General features: G+C 37.1%; 1 long non-coding RNA gene across 1 annotated transcript; it reads left to right on the plus strand.

The window, feature by feature from the left end:
* The first annotated feature begins 12,159 nt into the window (after positions 1-12,159).
* On the plus strand, positions 12,160-13,402 carry LOC118600358. The gene is made up of 3 exons (XR_004949955.1): positions 12,160-12,259; positions 12,785-12,905; positions 13,293-13,402. It is a non-coding gene; the product is annotated as an uncharacterized LOC118600358 (long non-coding RNA).
* The last annotated feature ends 3,599 nt before the right edge of the window (positions 13,403-17,001 follow it).

Raw genomic sequence — 17,001 nt, forward strand, 5'->3', positions numbered from 1 at the left:
GCTGGCCACAATTTCTGGCATGGCCTCTTGAGGCAACTATAAGCACAGTTTCTGTGGATTGCTTGCTAAATCATATCAGGTAGCCCTGGAGGGGCAGAGGCTTGAGCTAAATTTGGCCTGTAACTGAGCCCCTCTCAGGACTGTGCCACAAGACACCTACTTCACAAATCCTCACTAATAAGACCAGGAGACTTAGGAGCTTTGCTTAGTACATAGAAGCATATGCAGAAAGGCAGCCAAAATGGGAAGACAAAGAAGCAGAAACCATATGAGAGAACAGAACAAAGATCCAGATATAATGGAGTCAAGTAATCTAACAGATGCAGAGTTCAAAATACTGGTTATAAAGATGCTCAATGAACTTTTGGTTAAATTCGGTGAGAACTTCAACAAAGAGATAAAAACATAAAAATGAAAATGGAAATTATAAAAGGGAACCAGTCTGAAATGGAGACCATATTATCTGAGATGAGAAGTATATTAAATATTAATATTAAATAAACAAAGGAATAAACAAAATGAATAAAGAGGAGAATCAAATGCCCTATCTAGAGGATGGAAAAGCCAAGGACACTCAATCAGAATGGCAAGAAAAAAGATGCCAATACTATGAAAATAATTTAAGGAGCATATGGGACACTATTAAGGTTCCAAATATCTGTCTGATGAGCATAACTGAAGAAAATTAAGATGTTGAACAGTCGTTTGAAGAAATAATGATGGAAAACTTCCCTGAACTGGTGAAGGAAATGGACGTTAAACCCAAGGAAGCTCAGAGAATTCCAAAAATCAGAGATCCAAAGAGGCCCACACCAACACACATCATAATTAAAATGTCAAAGGTTAAATACAAAGAAAGAATATTAAAATCAGCAAGAGAAAAACAAATAATAATTACATATAAGGGAACACCTATATATGACTGGCAGCTGATTTCTCAAAAGAAACTATGCAGGACAGAAGGGCTTGGCAAAAAATATTCAACAGGATGAAGACCCAGGATCTACAACCAAGGATATTTATCCAGCAAACTTTACTTAGAGTTGAAGGACAGATAAAGAGCTTCCCAGAAAAAAAAAATAAGCTAAAGGAATGTATCACCATGAAGCCAGCATTACAGGAAATGTTAGAGGGACTTCTTTAAGAAGAAAATAATGGTATCAAAAACAGGAATAAAGAATGGTAACAACTACATTCCTATCAATAAGTGCTCCAACTAAAAGAGACTCACTTTAAATTAAAAGACATAGAATAAAAGGAAGAGGATGGGAAAACATATTGCTCTGATGGACCTAGAAGGTATTTAATTCAGACAGAGAGAGATAAATATTATATAATTTCACTTATATGTGGAATCTAAAGAACAAACTAATCAAAAATAGACTCACAAATATAGTGGAAATTTGGTGATGGACAGAAGGGAGAGGAGTTTGGGGGGGAGGGTGGGAGAATGGGGTGAAGGGTTAAAGAAGTACAAATTAGTAGCTGATGGATGGACATGGGGGTTGGGAGCACAGCGTAGGGAATGCAATTAGAATGAATACATTGACTAGATGAAGGATCAGGGGAGGGAGGGAGCAACTTGGTTGGGGGGGGGACCATTTTATGAACTATATAGATGTCTAATCAATGTACTATATACTTAAAACCAATTAAAATAAATTAAAAAATGAAAAAAAAAGCAACCAGAGAAAAAGGCACTTAAAGAGGAACAAAGACAAGGATACTAGCAGATTTTTAGTAAGAAACAATGTAAGCAACATCTTTGAGGTACTGAAAAAAGTAAACTGTCAACCTAGAATTCAATAGCCAGTGAAATATATTTCAAAAACTAATACAAAATAAAGAATTCTTTAGACTTTCAAAAGGTAAAAAATGCATACCCTGCAGAACCGTATTACAAGATGTGTTAAAAGAAGTCCATCGGCAGAGGAAAATGATACCAGATGGTAATGCAAAACTATACGAAGTAATTAAGAACACTGAAATTGGTAGCTATATGGATTTATATATGTGCATATGTATACAGACACACATATGTGATGTATATGTGTGTGTGTGTGTGTGTGTGTGTGTGTGTGTGTGTGTATAATCATTATCAGTGGTCCCCAACATTTTTTGGCACCAGGACTGGTGCTCCTAGGAGAATCTAATACTTGATGATCTGAGGCAGAGCGAGGCACCGATGCTAGCGCTGAGGAGTGGCTGCAAATACGGATGAAGCTTCACTCACGGGACTGCCATTCACCTCCTGCTGTGCAGCCTAGTTCTTATCAGGCCATGAACTGGTACTAGTCCATGACTTGTGTGTTGGGGACCCCTGTATAATCGAAATACATGTGAAACATATGACATAAAATTGTGAGGAAATGCATGGAAATATACCATTGTAAGGTTCTTATATATGCAATAGCATAAATTAGTTGAAGGTAGATTGTGATAATTTAATGATGTACACTACAAATTCTAAAGTAACCATTAAAATAACTAAATGAAGAGTTATAGATCATAATCCACCAAAGGAGAAAAAAATGGAGTAAAAATTTCAATTAAAAAGAAAGCAAAAGGGAAAATAAAAGTCATGAATGTATGGAACAAATGGAACAGCCTGCAAGATGATATACTTGTACCCAGCCATGTCAGTCATACTACATGTAAATGTAAATGATATATACATCTCAATAAAAAGGCAGAGACTGTTAGAATGGATAAAGAAGCAATCCCTGCTATTGCAGGCCACACAAAATTCCTTGTAAGTACAAAGACACACATAAGCTAAGGTAAAAGAATGGAAAATATATACTCTGTTAAGGCTAATTTTTAAAAAACTGGAGTGGCTATACTAATATGAAGCAAAGTACATTTCAGAATAAAGACTATTACCAGGGATAAAGAATATAATTTATAATAATAACTTTCATAATAATAAATGATAATCAATAGAGAGGATTTAAAATACCAAATGTCTATGTATCTAATAAGAGAGTTTCAGAACATCTGAAGTAAAAACTAATAGACAAATTCACAACTGTAGCTGAACATTTTAATAGCCCTTACTCAATAACTGATAAAACAAATAGAAAGTCATAAAGATATGAGATTTGAACATAATCAACTGACTTGAACTAATATTCAATCCAATAACAGCATAAAATGTTTTATTCTCAAGTGCACATGAAATATTTACCAAGATATTTTGGGCCATAAATAAAGTTGTAATACATTTAAAATGATTCACATCATACAAAATATGCTTTTGAATGCACTGGAATTAAAGTAGAAATTAGAAACAGAAAAAAATCATTGAAAATCCTCATATGTGGAAACTAAATAACATACTTCTAAAAAGCTACAAATCAAAGAAGAAAACTAAAAATAAAAAGGAAATACTTTGAACTGAATGAAAATTAGAGTAAAAATTATCAAAATGTGTGAAATGCTGCTAAAGCATTATCCAAAGGGAAACTTAGAGCAGTAGACATCCAAAATAGAAAAAAATAGTCTAAATCAATAAACTTTTAGCTAGACTAATAAGGAGAAAGTAGAGAAAACAGAAATGATTGTATCAAAAAAAAAATAGAGTGACATAGTGGCAGATTCCACGAATATTAAAAGGATAATAGGGGAAATATTTTGAACAATTTTATGTTAAATATATTTGAGAACTTAGCTGAAAAGAGGAAATTCATTGAAAGACACAAACTACCAAAATTTATATAAGAAGAAATAGATAACCTAAATAGTTCTACATCTATTTTTTAAATTTTAACATATTAAAAAATCTTCAAACAGAAATACCTTTAGACTCAAGTGGCTTCACTGGTAAATTCTATCAAACATTCAGAGAGAAAATATTACCAGTTCAACACTAAATTTTCCAGAAAATTAAAAAGAAAAAATACTTCCCGATACATTTTATGAGGCCAGCATAACCTTGATAACAAAACCAGGCAACAACATTATAAGAAAAGAAAACCGAAGAGCAGTATCTGTCATAAACATAGATGCAAAAAGTCTTAATAAAATTTTAGCAAATCTAATACAACAAAATTTTAAAAGGATAATATATCATTATCAAGTGGAATTTATTCTAAGAAGTCAAGGTTGGTTTAACATTTAAAATAATCAATCAATATTATTTACTGTATTAAGAGACCAAAAATAAAAGCATGCAATCATCATTATGGATTCAGAAAAATTATTTTAAAAAATCCAATATCTATTCCTGAAAAAAACTCTCAGCAAAGTAGTACTGGAAGGAAAGGAACTTTCCTCAACCTGATAAAAAGTATTTTTGGAAAACCTACAAATATCATCACACTTAATAGTGAAAGACTACTTTCCCTGGACAAGAAGAAACAAAATAAGGAGGTTTGTTTTTACCATTTTTATTTGATATTTATTGGAGATTCTAGTCAGAGTGTCACCACTGAGGGTGAGGTGAAATCTGGCATCACCCCAGCAACATGGGGGAGGAGGCGGTGGATAGTGGAGTACAGTGGACAGTGGCGTTGTATGTTATTCCTCAGTTCTCCGCCAATGCAGCAAAGAATTATGGGTCTTTGGAATTGAGAAAAAGTAAGATTTATTGAAAGTACGTTTTTTTTTTTTATTAACTTAGTTTTTTTTTGGTTTTTTGGTTTTTTGGTTTTGTTTTTTACATTTTATTTATTTATTTTTTATTTTCTCCCTCTCACTTCCCTTCCAGTAACCACTAGTCCATTGTCTATGTCCATGAGTCTCTTTGTTTGTCCTGTTCATTTGTTGCTTTTAGGTTTATATCCCACATATGTGATATCATGTGATTTTCAACCTTTTCTGTTTGGCTTATTTTGCTTAGTATGACTATTTCAAGGTCCAGTGATGTTGCAAATGGCAGTATTTCATCTCTTCTTATGGCTGAGTGACATTCTATTTTATAAATGTACCACAGCGTCTTTAGCCAATCATCTATCGTAGGACACTGGTTGCTTCCATGTCCTGTCCACTGTGAATAATGCTGCTATAAACATCGGTGTGCAAATATCTTTTAAAATATGAGTTTTCAAGTCTTTGGGGTAAATACCTAGTAGAGGGATTGCTGGATCATATGGTAGGTCAATTCTCAGTTTTTTGAGGAACCTCCATACTGCTTTCCATAGCAACCGTATCAATTTGCAGTACCCCCAGCAGTGTATGAGGGGTCCTATTTCACCACATTTTAGAAGGAGACAGACCACACTAAGGAAGGCTGCAGCCCTGTGGAATTGAGGAGATAAAGAGATAAGATAGCACACCCTAAAGGGGGGGGGGGTAGGTTTCCAGCCAGGAACGCTGTAAGGATGCAGAGATGGGAAGATTTGTTTATATTTGGGCCATGATGGGAGCGCCTAGATTATCCACATGTGAAGTCACCTTGACTAACAGTTGGCTGCTATATAACTTTTTGCCTACTGCGCATGTGGTTACCTAGAATTCAGTCTGTTATAATTAGATTTATGAATTTCCAGGCATAGTCGCGATATTATAATGATGGAATAATGATGCTAAAGTTAGGGATAGACTTTCTGCGTATGCGTTTATAGCTGGTTTAGCCAACAGATTTTATGGCCTTTGTGCACTACGATTTGAGGTAATTTATAACCATAAAAGGGAGGTATTTCTGGGAGGTACTTAAGGAAGGTCTTCAAGGGAAGTTTCTATGGTTACAGAGCTGGGCTTTGGCTCATGCCTGACTGACTACTTAACAAGAGCAATAAAGCAAGGAAAAAAATTAAAAGCATCTAGATTCTAAAGAAAGAACTAAAATTATCTTTATTTTCAGAAGATATAATTGTCTATGTAGAAATTTCTATGGAATCAACAAAAAAGTTACTAAAACTAATAAATGAGTTTAGCAAGTTTACCTGATACAAGACAGTAGACTAAAATCAATTTTATTTCTATAAGCAATGAACAATAAGAAATTAAAATTAAATATCATTTACAGTAGCATCAAAAATGTAAAATATTTCGGAATGAATCTGACAAATTTGCAACATCTGTACACTGAAATCTATAAATCATTGCTAAGAGAAATTAAAATAGACATAAATAAATAAATATACTATGTTCATAATTTCGAAATCTCAATATTGTTAAGATGTGAATTTTCATATTTACCATTAGATTTAATGCTATCTAAACCAAAATGTCAACAAGGTTTTTTGTAAAATTAAGAAGCTGACCTTAAAGTTCATATGGGAATTAAAGGACCAAAAATAGTCAAAAGAACTTTAAAAAAGGAGAACAAAGTTGGAAGATTCATGGTACCTGATTTCAAGACTTACTATAAAGTTGCAGTAATCAAGACAGTGCGGCATCAACATAAACACAGACAAATAAATCAATGGATCAGAATAAAGAGTCTAGAAATAGGCTTAGATATATGGACAATTCACTTTTGACAAATGTATAGTGACAATTTAGTGGAGAAAGGATAGCCTTTTCAATAAACAGACCTGAAACAACTGGGTATCCATATGCGAAACAATAATAATTTTCCATCTATACTTTTAATAAATACAAACATTAACTTAAAATAGATTGCACACCTAAATGTAAAATCTAAAAGCATAAAATTTCCAGTAATAATAATAATAAAATGTAGGAAAAAGCATTTGCAACCTTCGGTTAGGCAAAGATTTTTAGGTATGATACCAAAATCATGATCCATAAAAGAACAAATTGATAAATTAGACTTTGCTAAAATTAAAAACTTCTGTTTTTCTTCATACTCTAAGGACATGAAAAGTTACAGGTTGGGATAACATATTTGTGAAGTACATTTCTGACAAAGGACTTATATCCAGAATATGTAAAAACACTCAAACTTGATAAAAATATACCATACAAATTTATAAGAAAACCATTTTAATAGACATTTCATTAAAAAAAAAAAAAGATATCTTGATGGCAAATAAGCATTTGAAAAGACACTATATATCAGTGGTCATTAGGGAAAACATGTTAAAAACATGCTGAAATTCAAATTGTTTTTTACTATTGCACACCTTTTAGAAGGGCTAAAATTTTTTAAAATGGTTGCATCAAGTTGGTGTAGAATATAGAGGAATTGAAACTCTCATATACTGCTCTTGGGAATGTAAAGGGCACAGTCACTTTGGAAAATAGTTTGGCAATTTCTTAAAACATACACCTACCATATGACCAAGCCATCCTACTCATAGGTTTTTATCCAAGAGAATGAAAATGTATGTCCATACAAATGTATGCTAATGTTCATAGCAGCTTTATCTGTATTAGCTAAAAACTGGAATCAACACAAATGTTCATCAGCTGTTAACTGATAAATATTGATACATAAACAAATTGTTGTAAATATATACAATGAAATTCTATTCCACAATAAGAAGAAATTCATACTAAAATATAGACGAATCTCAAAATAAGTATGAAGGCAGACACTAAGAGTATATAATGTATAATTCCATTTACATAAAATATTATCAATATAATGTATAATTCCATTTACATAAAATATTATCAAATACAAATTAACCTACAGGTCAATAGTTGCTTGAGGGAAGTATGGGGTGAACATAAAAGATTACAAAGGGACACAAAGAAACTTGGGTTTAATTGATATGTTCAATAACTTAATTATGGTGATGGTGATGGTTTCAGTAGTGTTTTAAATGTCAAAATTTGTCACATTTACACTTTAAATATGTGTAGTTTATTGTGTTTCAATTATATCTCAATATAGCTGGTAAGAAAAGATTTTCATATGAATAAATATTTATAAAGGTGCCCTTCCAACTGGAATTTTAAAACAATGTTTTCTTAAATAACCCTGAGTGATAATAAAATTCTAACAGAAATTAGTGAATATTAAAAAAAGAATAATCAAGTACTCAATACAAACCTAAAGAATATATTTAAAGCACTGATCAGAGGAAAATTCATGGCGATAAGCACTTATATCTCTAAAAACAGAAGAATAAAAATAAATTAACTAAATTTCCACCTTAAAAAAACAAGCAAAAAAATTCTCTAAAAAATAAATAAATAAAAAAGCAGAAGGAAAAAAGTAATAAATCTAAGTACATAATAGTTGAAACAGAGAACAGAAAAGTGGTAAATTTAAACAATAAATTAAAATCTCAGGATTTGGGAAATTAACAAAACAAAACAGTAAACAAAATAATAGCTAATATAATTCAGAAAATAAAAACGCAAAAATATGTAATAATTAACAAAGAAGAAATAACCATTGACACACAGGGAAGTTTTTTAAAATGTGACTACTTTCCACACATATATGCAAATAAATTGGGTGGAAGGAGTAGGAGATTTAGTAAAAGTTCAGTGATTATGTATTTTTATATGGTTTGAAATTTAGAATCATGCTAATCTTTTGCATATTCAAAGAATAAAATTGAATCAGCATGAAGGAAAGTATATTTATATTGTCTCAAAGTGTCTTCCAAAAAATTACTTATTAATCATAGAAGAAAAAAGTAATAACTTTAAAATGTGAAAATCTAGCTTAAAACATCTTAATGATAGTATGATCAATAATGAGACAAACCAATATCATCGCCCCCTTATATATTTAACCGGCAAGGACAAAAATCACTTAAGAAGTGTTTCTGCCAAAAATGCATTTACTGAATCTAATCCATAGGAGACACCAGGCCAACCCAAATTGTGGACATTCTAAAAAATAACTGTCCTACAGTTCTTCAGAATGTCAATGTTATACAACACAAAAGAAGGGCGATGAAACTGTTCCAGATTAAAGAGACATGACAACTAAATGCAAAGGATGATGTTGGATTGAATCTTAGGTTGAAACCATAATTGGTAAAAAGGATATTATTTGAACATTAGAGGAAATTAGAATATAAACTATTGATTAGATAATAATATTGTATAGATGTTAATTCTCATGGTCCTATAAAGGAATTTCCTTATTCTTAGGAAATAATTAATTATGAATGAGTGAACAGACATGATGTAATATAACTTACTATCAAATAGAGAGGGAAAGAGACAGAATGATATAGCAAAAGTGGAAAATGTTAACCATGACTAGATTTGAGTAAACATGTACAGGAATTCATGTGCTATTCTTGCAAATTTTCTATAAACTGGCAAGTAAGACAAAATGTTAAAAAATAAAAATAACTACTCACACCACTCACATAACAGTCTTTATATCCAATTAATTTATCAATTTCTTTATTCCATAGCACTTCTTAAGTTCTAATACCAGATATTTTTATGAATCTCAACCCCCAAAATGCAAGCTCTCAGGGACAAGAATCTTTGCTCTTTTGTACAATGAGGTAATTCTGAATTTCTGGAACTGTACCTAGCACTTAGTAGATGTAAAATAAATATTCTTGAATGAATGATTAACTGTTACAACTGGGTTAATTGTTACAATAGGCTCTAATCAGATGACCTGTGTCCAAAACCTTGCTCTTAGAGTTACTATATACAACACCGGCAAGTTATTAATCGTCTCTGGAATTTAGCTCCTAGTGAGTATTTATTTCAAACAGAAATAGGAAGAGTGGTGTCAGAAAAAGATGGTGGAGTAAGGAATTCCAAAAGTCTGTCCCTCTTCAAAATCATTGAGTAAACTGGAAATACTGTGAGAATCGACTTTTTTAGAATTCTGGAATCTAATCAAAATTTTACAGTAAGCAGAGAAAAGATTAATCAAGAAAAACCAGATGAATCTCAGTAAGTGAGTTTTGTGACATTTTAACTTACCCTGGCACCATTTCCCACTCCTCAGCTTGGCAGTGGTCAAGATGACAGCTGGCATTCCCAGTGTGTATCTGGTATCACAAGAAGTAAAGCAGACCTTCTTCTCAAACAGCTATGTTTTTGTTTTGACTTGTCTGGTGGCTCCTTGAAAAACTGCCTCAAAGGGTTTGCCTTATTTCACCTCAGAAAATTCCCAGGGTTGGGGCAGCTGCCCAGGGAGAATTTGTCAAAAACATTTAAAAACAAATGTATTAGATGCTGCTTCCTAACAGTTGGGGGAAAGAACAGACAACTCTAAAAACCCAGGAGGAAAAGTATGAGATACTTTGGGGAGTAAAGATTTGAAAAGCTTCCATATATTTCTAGGAATCTAGGAGGCCATGCACATACCCAAGGCTGGGCATGTGCTCAGAAAAGACCCAAGAAGGCCCTAAACTCTTACCTTTGGCTGATGGTCAGCTCTACATAAGCAAGAAGTGAAGGCTAAGGCGGAGTTGTAAAAGGTCTGACTGAGTGTTGAAAGCATGCCCCAAATACACACAAAGTCCATCTGCAAAGACTGGGAGATTTTTTTCTCTTAGTTCTGACTGTTTAGGGAAATTTCTGTTGAAACACTAGCTGACCATAACAGAACAGACCACACAAAACAAAAGATAAAAATTTTACAAAACTAGTTTAGAAATGTCACAACATAAATAACAAAGAAAACACAAATCGAAACCACAACGAGATACCACTCCATACCCATTAGAAAGCTGCAATTTTTTTTTTTTAATGAAAATATTGATGAGAATGGAGAAGCTGGACCTCTCGTATATTTCTGGTAGAAATATAAAATGGTACATCGACTGTGGGGAAAGCATTTTGGGAGTTTCTCAAAAAGTTAAACATAAAATTACCATATGGCCCAGAAATTAAGAATTAAAAACGTGTTCAAACAAAAACGTGTATCTACACATGTTTATGGAGAATTATTCATAATAACTAAAAAAGTGGAAATAACCTAAATGTTCATCAACATGAGCAAATAAACAAAATATCGTATACCTATGTGATGGACTGTTATTTAGCCTTCAAAAAATGAAATACCAATACATGTTACAATATGGACAAATCTTGAAAATATTATGCTAAGTGAAAGAAGTCAAACACAAAAGGTCAGATATTGTGTGACTCCACTTACATGAAATATCCGGAACAGGCAAATCCATCAAAATAGAAAGCTGATTAGTGTTTGAGGAAAAAGCTAGAGAGTGACTGCTTAATGTGTATGGGACTCCTCTTGGGGGTGATAAAATGTTCTAGAATTAAATAATGGCAATGGTTGCACAACATTATCAATGTACTAAAAGCCTCTGAGTTGTACATTTTTAAATGGTTAAAATAATGAATTTTGTGTTATCTGAATTCTATGTCAGTTTTTTAAAGGAAAACAGAATGCTCAAATATGAAGATGCATTTTGGACTTTTCAGGACAAAGTGTTTCAAAATAAGTGCTCAATAAATAATAACAAGGCATGGGCCTCTTTCAACTAGCCTCATGGCATTCTCCTCTTCTCATTGGTCAGGGACATTCTCATCTGCTCAGCAACCCTCTCCCACTGGCTGGATCCTTGATGCCCAGGCTCTGAGTGAGAACCCAGGTCCCCCAAGCCCTGCAGCAGGTATAAGAGGATGCAGAGGATAATGGCAAACCCTTTTCAGAGAGTTGAATTCCAAAAGCTGGCCCAGCCTGGTCAAACATTTTTCTCTAGTGAAGGGCCTTTGATTGGTTAGAAAATGTCAGGACTTGGCCATCAGGTGGATCTGACTTTCACCCCTGCCCCTGATTCTTATAGGGCCTCAAGCCAAGTGCCTTCTGGATGGCCTTTTTCTCTGAGGTGAAATGAAAGTGAGCATTGCCAGGTCACAAGTATCCTGCGATTCCATAATCTGTTAAATATAAAGGGTCACTGTCAGCACACCATACACTGGGACCTATGCCCAAAGAGGCCTGGCCGTGTCTGACCTACATTATGAAGGCCTGAGGCTCATATCTCTTCCCAAACTCCCACCACTTTCCCCAACAAGTGATGGTCAGCCCTTCAAAAATCCAGCAGTTCCCTCAGAAGCCCACCAACTCCACAAACTCAAGGCAACGCCTCCCTGCCAGGAAACCTGGGTCTAAGACCACTCCTAGGCTGTGGAACTTTCTGGAAGGCCCAGGGCCCCTCCCCTCACCACAAAGGTGGGGCGGGCAAAGGGAGGAGCTGGGCTTCTGATTGGAGAGGGGTGCGGGAGGGGGTGAAGGGCGTGGCCAACGGCAGGAGGAGGCGCCGTTGGCAGTTAATTTCAGCAGCAGTTTGGTCAGTTTCTCCATAATGACCTTGAGCTGATTTAGTTGGTACAACCGTTCATGGAGACTTTCATCCAGGAAGGTCAGCATTTCCCTAAGGATGCAGGAAAACCCCTGAGGCCCAAGATGTGAAGAACTGGGGCACCCTCTTCCTCACCCCAGGTTGGTTGCAGACGTTGTGGCTGGAGTGGACCCCGGGTCCGCTGTCCTGCCTCTTCATGATGTGGTTGGTGTCCCCCATCCCGCCAGGGGTTAGGCGCTCTGTAAGCGCCTCCTGAGCCTTTTCCTCCCTTCTCAGGCTCCGCCCCTCTCAGTTGCCTTTTCGACTAGTACCTCTGGTGAAACGCCCCAACACACCCTCGGGCCACCCCCGCACACTGGCACCAGCTGCCCTCAGGCCAGGGCTCACCTGATCAATGGCCTTTGGAACTGAGGTGCCCTCCTCCTTACCCCAACTAGCTTACCCAGGGTGGGGGGAGCGGGTTAGGAGCCTTCTCACGAGACCACCTTCTTTTGCCTTCTGCTACCTGTGGGCCCAGCCTTGGGTCTCACCACGCAGGCAGGGGTCAGGCGCTTGGCAAAAGCCACCTCACAGCCTCTCTTTGTACCCCCACTTGCCTCGGGCCTCACCTTTGCATGTTTCCACTCTTGTCTTCTTTTATCTCTATATTTTATGTCTTGTGGAAGGAGTCCATTCTCCCATCCCAAGGAGGAGAGTCACCTGAGTGCCGTGAAAGAGCCAGGACTCCAAGGACAAGTACGTGCCTGGCAGAGCTTCCCTTCCCAGCCTATCCCTGAGACCACTAAGGTATGCATCCTCACGGGTCTTTCCCAGGCCTAACTCTTTGTCAGGGTCTCAGGGTGTTTTCCTGGTTGGGTCACCTCCTTCTCAGCCCTTCTCTCTTCTCTTCCTGTTGTGCTTGGTGGAGGGTTGGTGGGTAGAATGCCAGACCTGTGATCAGGAGATCTCATTCTTAAGTCCAAGGTCTCTTATCATGGAAAACACACTAACCCTTTCTGAGCCAGTCCTCTCATCTGAAAGTGGCAAAGTAATCCCATCTAATTCACAATCTTTGTGAGAATGAGAGTCATTATATTTTTTTAAAATGTGCTACAAATTACTTGTGATTTTAACTTTGTTGACTGTTTCCTTCTATGTTATCAGGTTTCCTCTGATTACCTTTTGCTTTCACAGGATTGGTCACTGCCCATGATCATCAGTCCAGCCATAACGAAGAACATGGAGGCTGTCTATTTGTCTACAAGGCCATCTTCTAGGAACTAGGAAGCCGTCCTTTGGGAGTTCCCATTTCAGAAGACCTATCACAGACTCTTTCCTTTCCAGCCTTTGTTGAGGCTTTAGCTATCTGTAGAAGGATCTGCTAGTGAGATCTGGGAGTTTTTTCTCTGCACTTCCTGCACTCCTTTTCCCTCTCAAGACATCCAGTACTCTATCCCAAGGGAGGAGATTTGAGTTTTAAGCAACACGAGAAAAGCCTAGCTTTTTTGAGGTCATGGTTCCCTCAAAGGACGATGTCCACGTAATTCTTCATTGGAGAGGGATAGGCTGTGAGCTGGAACTCTATTATGGGCTTTTGGATCAGTCAAGAGGATGGGCCCCTCACCTTTTTACTCTTCATTTCCCTTTTTGTCCCAGAGCTAAGCTCTGACCCAAAGGCTTTTCTATTTACCATCAACATGGAAACTTGGCTCTTCACACTGGTACATTCTCTCTCTTGTATGCGTTATCAGAGCTTCCCTTCCCTGGAGGAGGCCTGGAAGACCTACAAGGCCTGGCCAGTCACCCAGGCCCCAGTAAAGTCTGTCAGCCCTCAAGTTTAATGGGAAAGTTTAATAAAAACTCCATGTCCTTTCTGAGTGCTGGGACCTGTGTTTGATGTGCTGATTCAGAAGTAAAGATGTGGGCTCTTTTTTCCTTTTCCACCCAAACCAGGTGGTGTTTTGTGCTACATGGAAATGGCAATGAGGATAGGATGGTGGGACTGTATAGGGGTGCTCCTAGCCCACCCATCTCCTTCTTTAAATAATTCTCATCACTGTCTCATAGGGACCTGGATGGTTTACTAGACACTTGGCAGAGTTTTCTCTGAGCATTTACATCACAATAAAGTAAGAAGTAAAAGAACAAATTTATCCACCAGAATGGTGGAGAAGAATGGGAGGGGGTAAGTAGTGATTCACACTGAGGTCCTAGAATTTTATGTGTAACTATTTTTATAACTTTGTTCTTTTCATCCTTGAATGTGGGTAAAGGGAGCCTTATTAAGGAATAAGTTATTGTTGGGAGAGGGTGGTTGTCCTCAGGGTGTGAATCAGAGTACTGGTATTTCATCATTGTTCTGTGCTGTGCACCTGGGAAGTGGTGGGAAACTTTTCTGTATCTCATAATTGGTAATGAAAAGCCAAGCAGAACACAAGCATCCAGTTCCTGGGATCTCAGCACCCTTGCCCCTCTCCCTTTCCCCAGAGTGCCATTGAGACCAGAGTTGATTTGTCAAGAGAAACAGACATCCCTAAGACTCCCCAGCTGGGGCCTTTGTGTTTTTCAGCTCTAATGGTAACCACAGAATATTCCGGGAGTAGTCTTCTATAATGGTTCTGAGTCTTTTAGGAGCAAGAATGGTGGAATCTGTACAATCCTGGAGCCACAAGCAAGCACCGAGCTCATTGGAGCACAGGGCATGAGTTCTTCATGTGTTCTCTTCCTTGGAGGGTTCACGAATTAAAAATATGGAATAATTTGTAGTAATGCTACCTGGCAGGGATATTGATGAGCAGAAGAAGGCTTATTTGGAGACCTTTGATCTTTCCAGCCCCAAGACTCTGGGCCTAATAGACATATAATTATCATTAATGTCCTATGATTTTATAATTGTGTTATCATTGATCCACATCATTAATCATGAATTGCTGACCTCTCAAATGCTATGGGTAGCTTGTATGGTTATGTGTAAAATTTGCAAACACAATAATCCTTGAAGGTAGATACCATGGCCAAGAAAAAGACTCAGCTCTCTTGAAAGAGGAGTTATGTAGTTCACTTTCCTCATTAAGCCAGCTATTTTACTTCCCCCACTCTCTCCAGCAGAGGGAAACAAAAAAAGAGCAAATAGAGACCTGGAAATTATTTAATGCTCAGTTACCAGGACAAAGTTTAAGGACCTTAGGGAGTAGCATTTTATTTCTTACCATAAGGCACTGGGACGGGCACAGAGAAGTCTCTATTTGTTCAATCCAGATCCCCGTCTTCCACTTTTAATGTTACATTCACTCTTTTAACCTTAACTGCTCACATGTTATGATCCCTTCTAGAACATTCATTCATTCACATTCTAATGTCTTTTACTGTTCCTTGGGTAACTTTGAGGCAACCCGGCCCTTCCTCTAACTAGTTATATGACCTTTTGCAATTTAACGTCTCTGTGTCTCAGTTTTCTTGTTGGTAGAATGGACGTTTTAACTCCTAGGTCACAGAGATGGGTAAGGACTATGAGGAATAACATAAGTATATGAGATGCTTACCACACTCTTCAGTAAATAACACAACTTCCCTCTTCCCCACTTGGACTGTCCTTTGCATTCTGCAAAGAACTTTCCTATTCATGATGCCTTACAACCAAAAGGGAAGAGTACTGAGTCCTCCTTTCCCCAGTGTGTTCAAGACCAACCCAGATTCCATAAAACTTTCTGAAAGACTTTCACCCTTCTGTGCATCAGTTCTCTTCCCAAGGAGACTGGATAAAGCAGATAAATACACCCTGGAATAATCTGGAATGTCCTGAACTCATCACCCTCAATCGTTCTCTATTCATTTAGTCTCCAGACAGTCTGGAAGAGGCAAACAGATTTGATGGGAGGGGCTATACCTCGAGCCTCCAGTATTCATGAAGAAGCCTGCCCTTTCTTCCATCACTAGACCTTGAAAAACAAGTGTAGTAGACACAGCCACGATTTCCGCTGTGCCTCTCTTTCTACTTGGGGGTCAAGTCTTTGCTTTCCCACAGGGAGGAACAAGAGCTTGAAAGCATACAGGGAAAATACTCAAATCCTGAAAAGGACCTCAATTCCTGAGTGGGCCCGACTTGCCTCCTGAATTCACTAGGTGAAGGGCCTACAAGGAAATTCTAGGTGGAACCCTGCCCTGGGCTTATTCCCTTGTTCCGTCTTCTAGATGTGGGCAATGGGTGGCATGGGTCCACACCTGAACCTGCACACTTGTGTTCTCCCAACTGCCCTTCTGATTCTGTCCCTCACACCTTCCCTGTTGTCCTTTCCTGGATCCCTCTCATTTCTCTTCTTTTTTGCTTAGCTCACAGTCTCTGACCCTTGTACCAGGTCGGCTGGTACTGGAGGGCTGACAGGCCTCATGTTCATGGAGAACTGGAAGAGCCATTCTTCTCAGCCTCATATCTTGATTATCTAGCGTCTTATATCCTTTAGCCACCTCTTCTAGGCCTGACTTTCCTCCCGTTTGTGTTAATATTTTCTTTTCTACCTCTGGCTGCCTTTTTAGCCTCACTTCTTGCCTTCTTTCCCTCTATGGCAGCCAGTCCTCACTGTAATGGCTAAGGATTAAGGATGTACTGTAAAGAGAAGTCCAGTTCTGTGGTCAAAAGATTTAAAGTTTGAGAGTCACTTCTTTTATATTAGATTTAAAAGAACTTGAGGGGAAAAACCCCCACAGCTTTCATCTTCAGTTTGGAAAATCTGTAAATTAGGAAAGCAGTAATGTGTAAATTCGAGTTTTTAGGTTAAAAAATGGAAGGAATGATAAATCCATGTAAAAGAATCTATTTGGGACAGCGAAATGCTATACAATCTCTCTAATTCTGCTGTTGATTTTGCTGATCTCAAATGTCTCCAGTCATGTTTCTTCCCTACCA

The sequence above is a fragment of the Rousettus aegyptiacus genome, unplaced genomic scaffold (assembly GCF_014176215.1).
Source record: "Rousettus aegyptiacus isolate mRouAeg1 unplaced genomic scaffold, mRouAeg1.p scaffold_m13_p_1, whole genome shotgun sequence".
Taxonomy (NCBI): domain Eukaryota; kingdom Metazoa; phylum Chordata; class Mammalia; order Chiroptera; family Pteropodidae; genus Rousettus; species Rousettus aegyptiacus.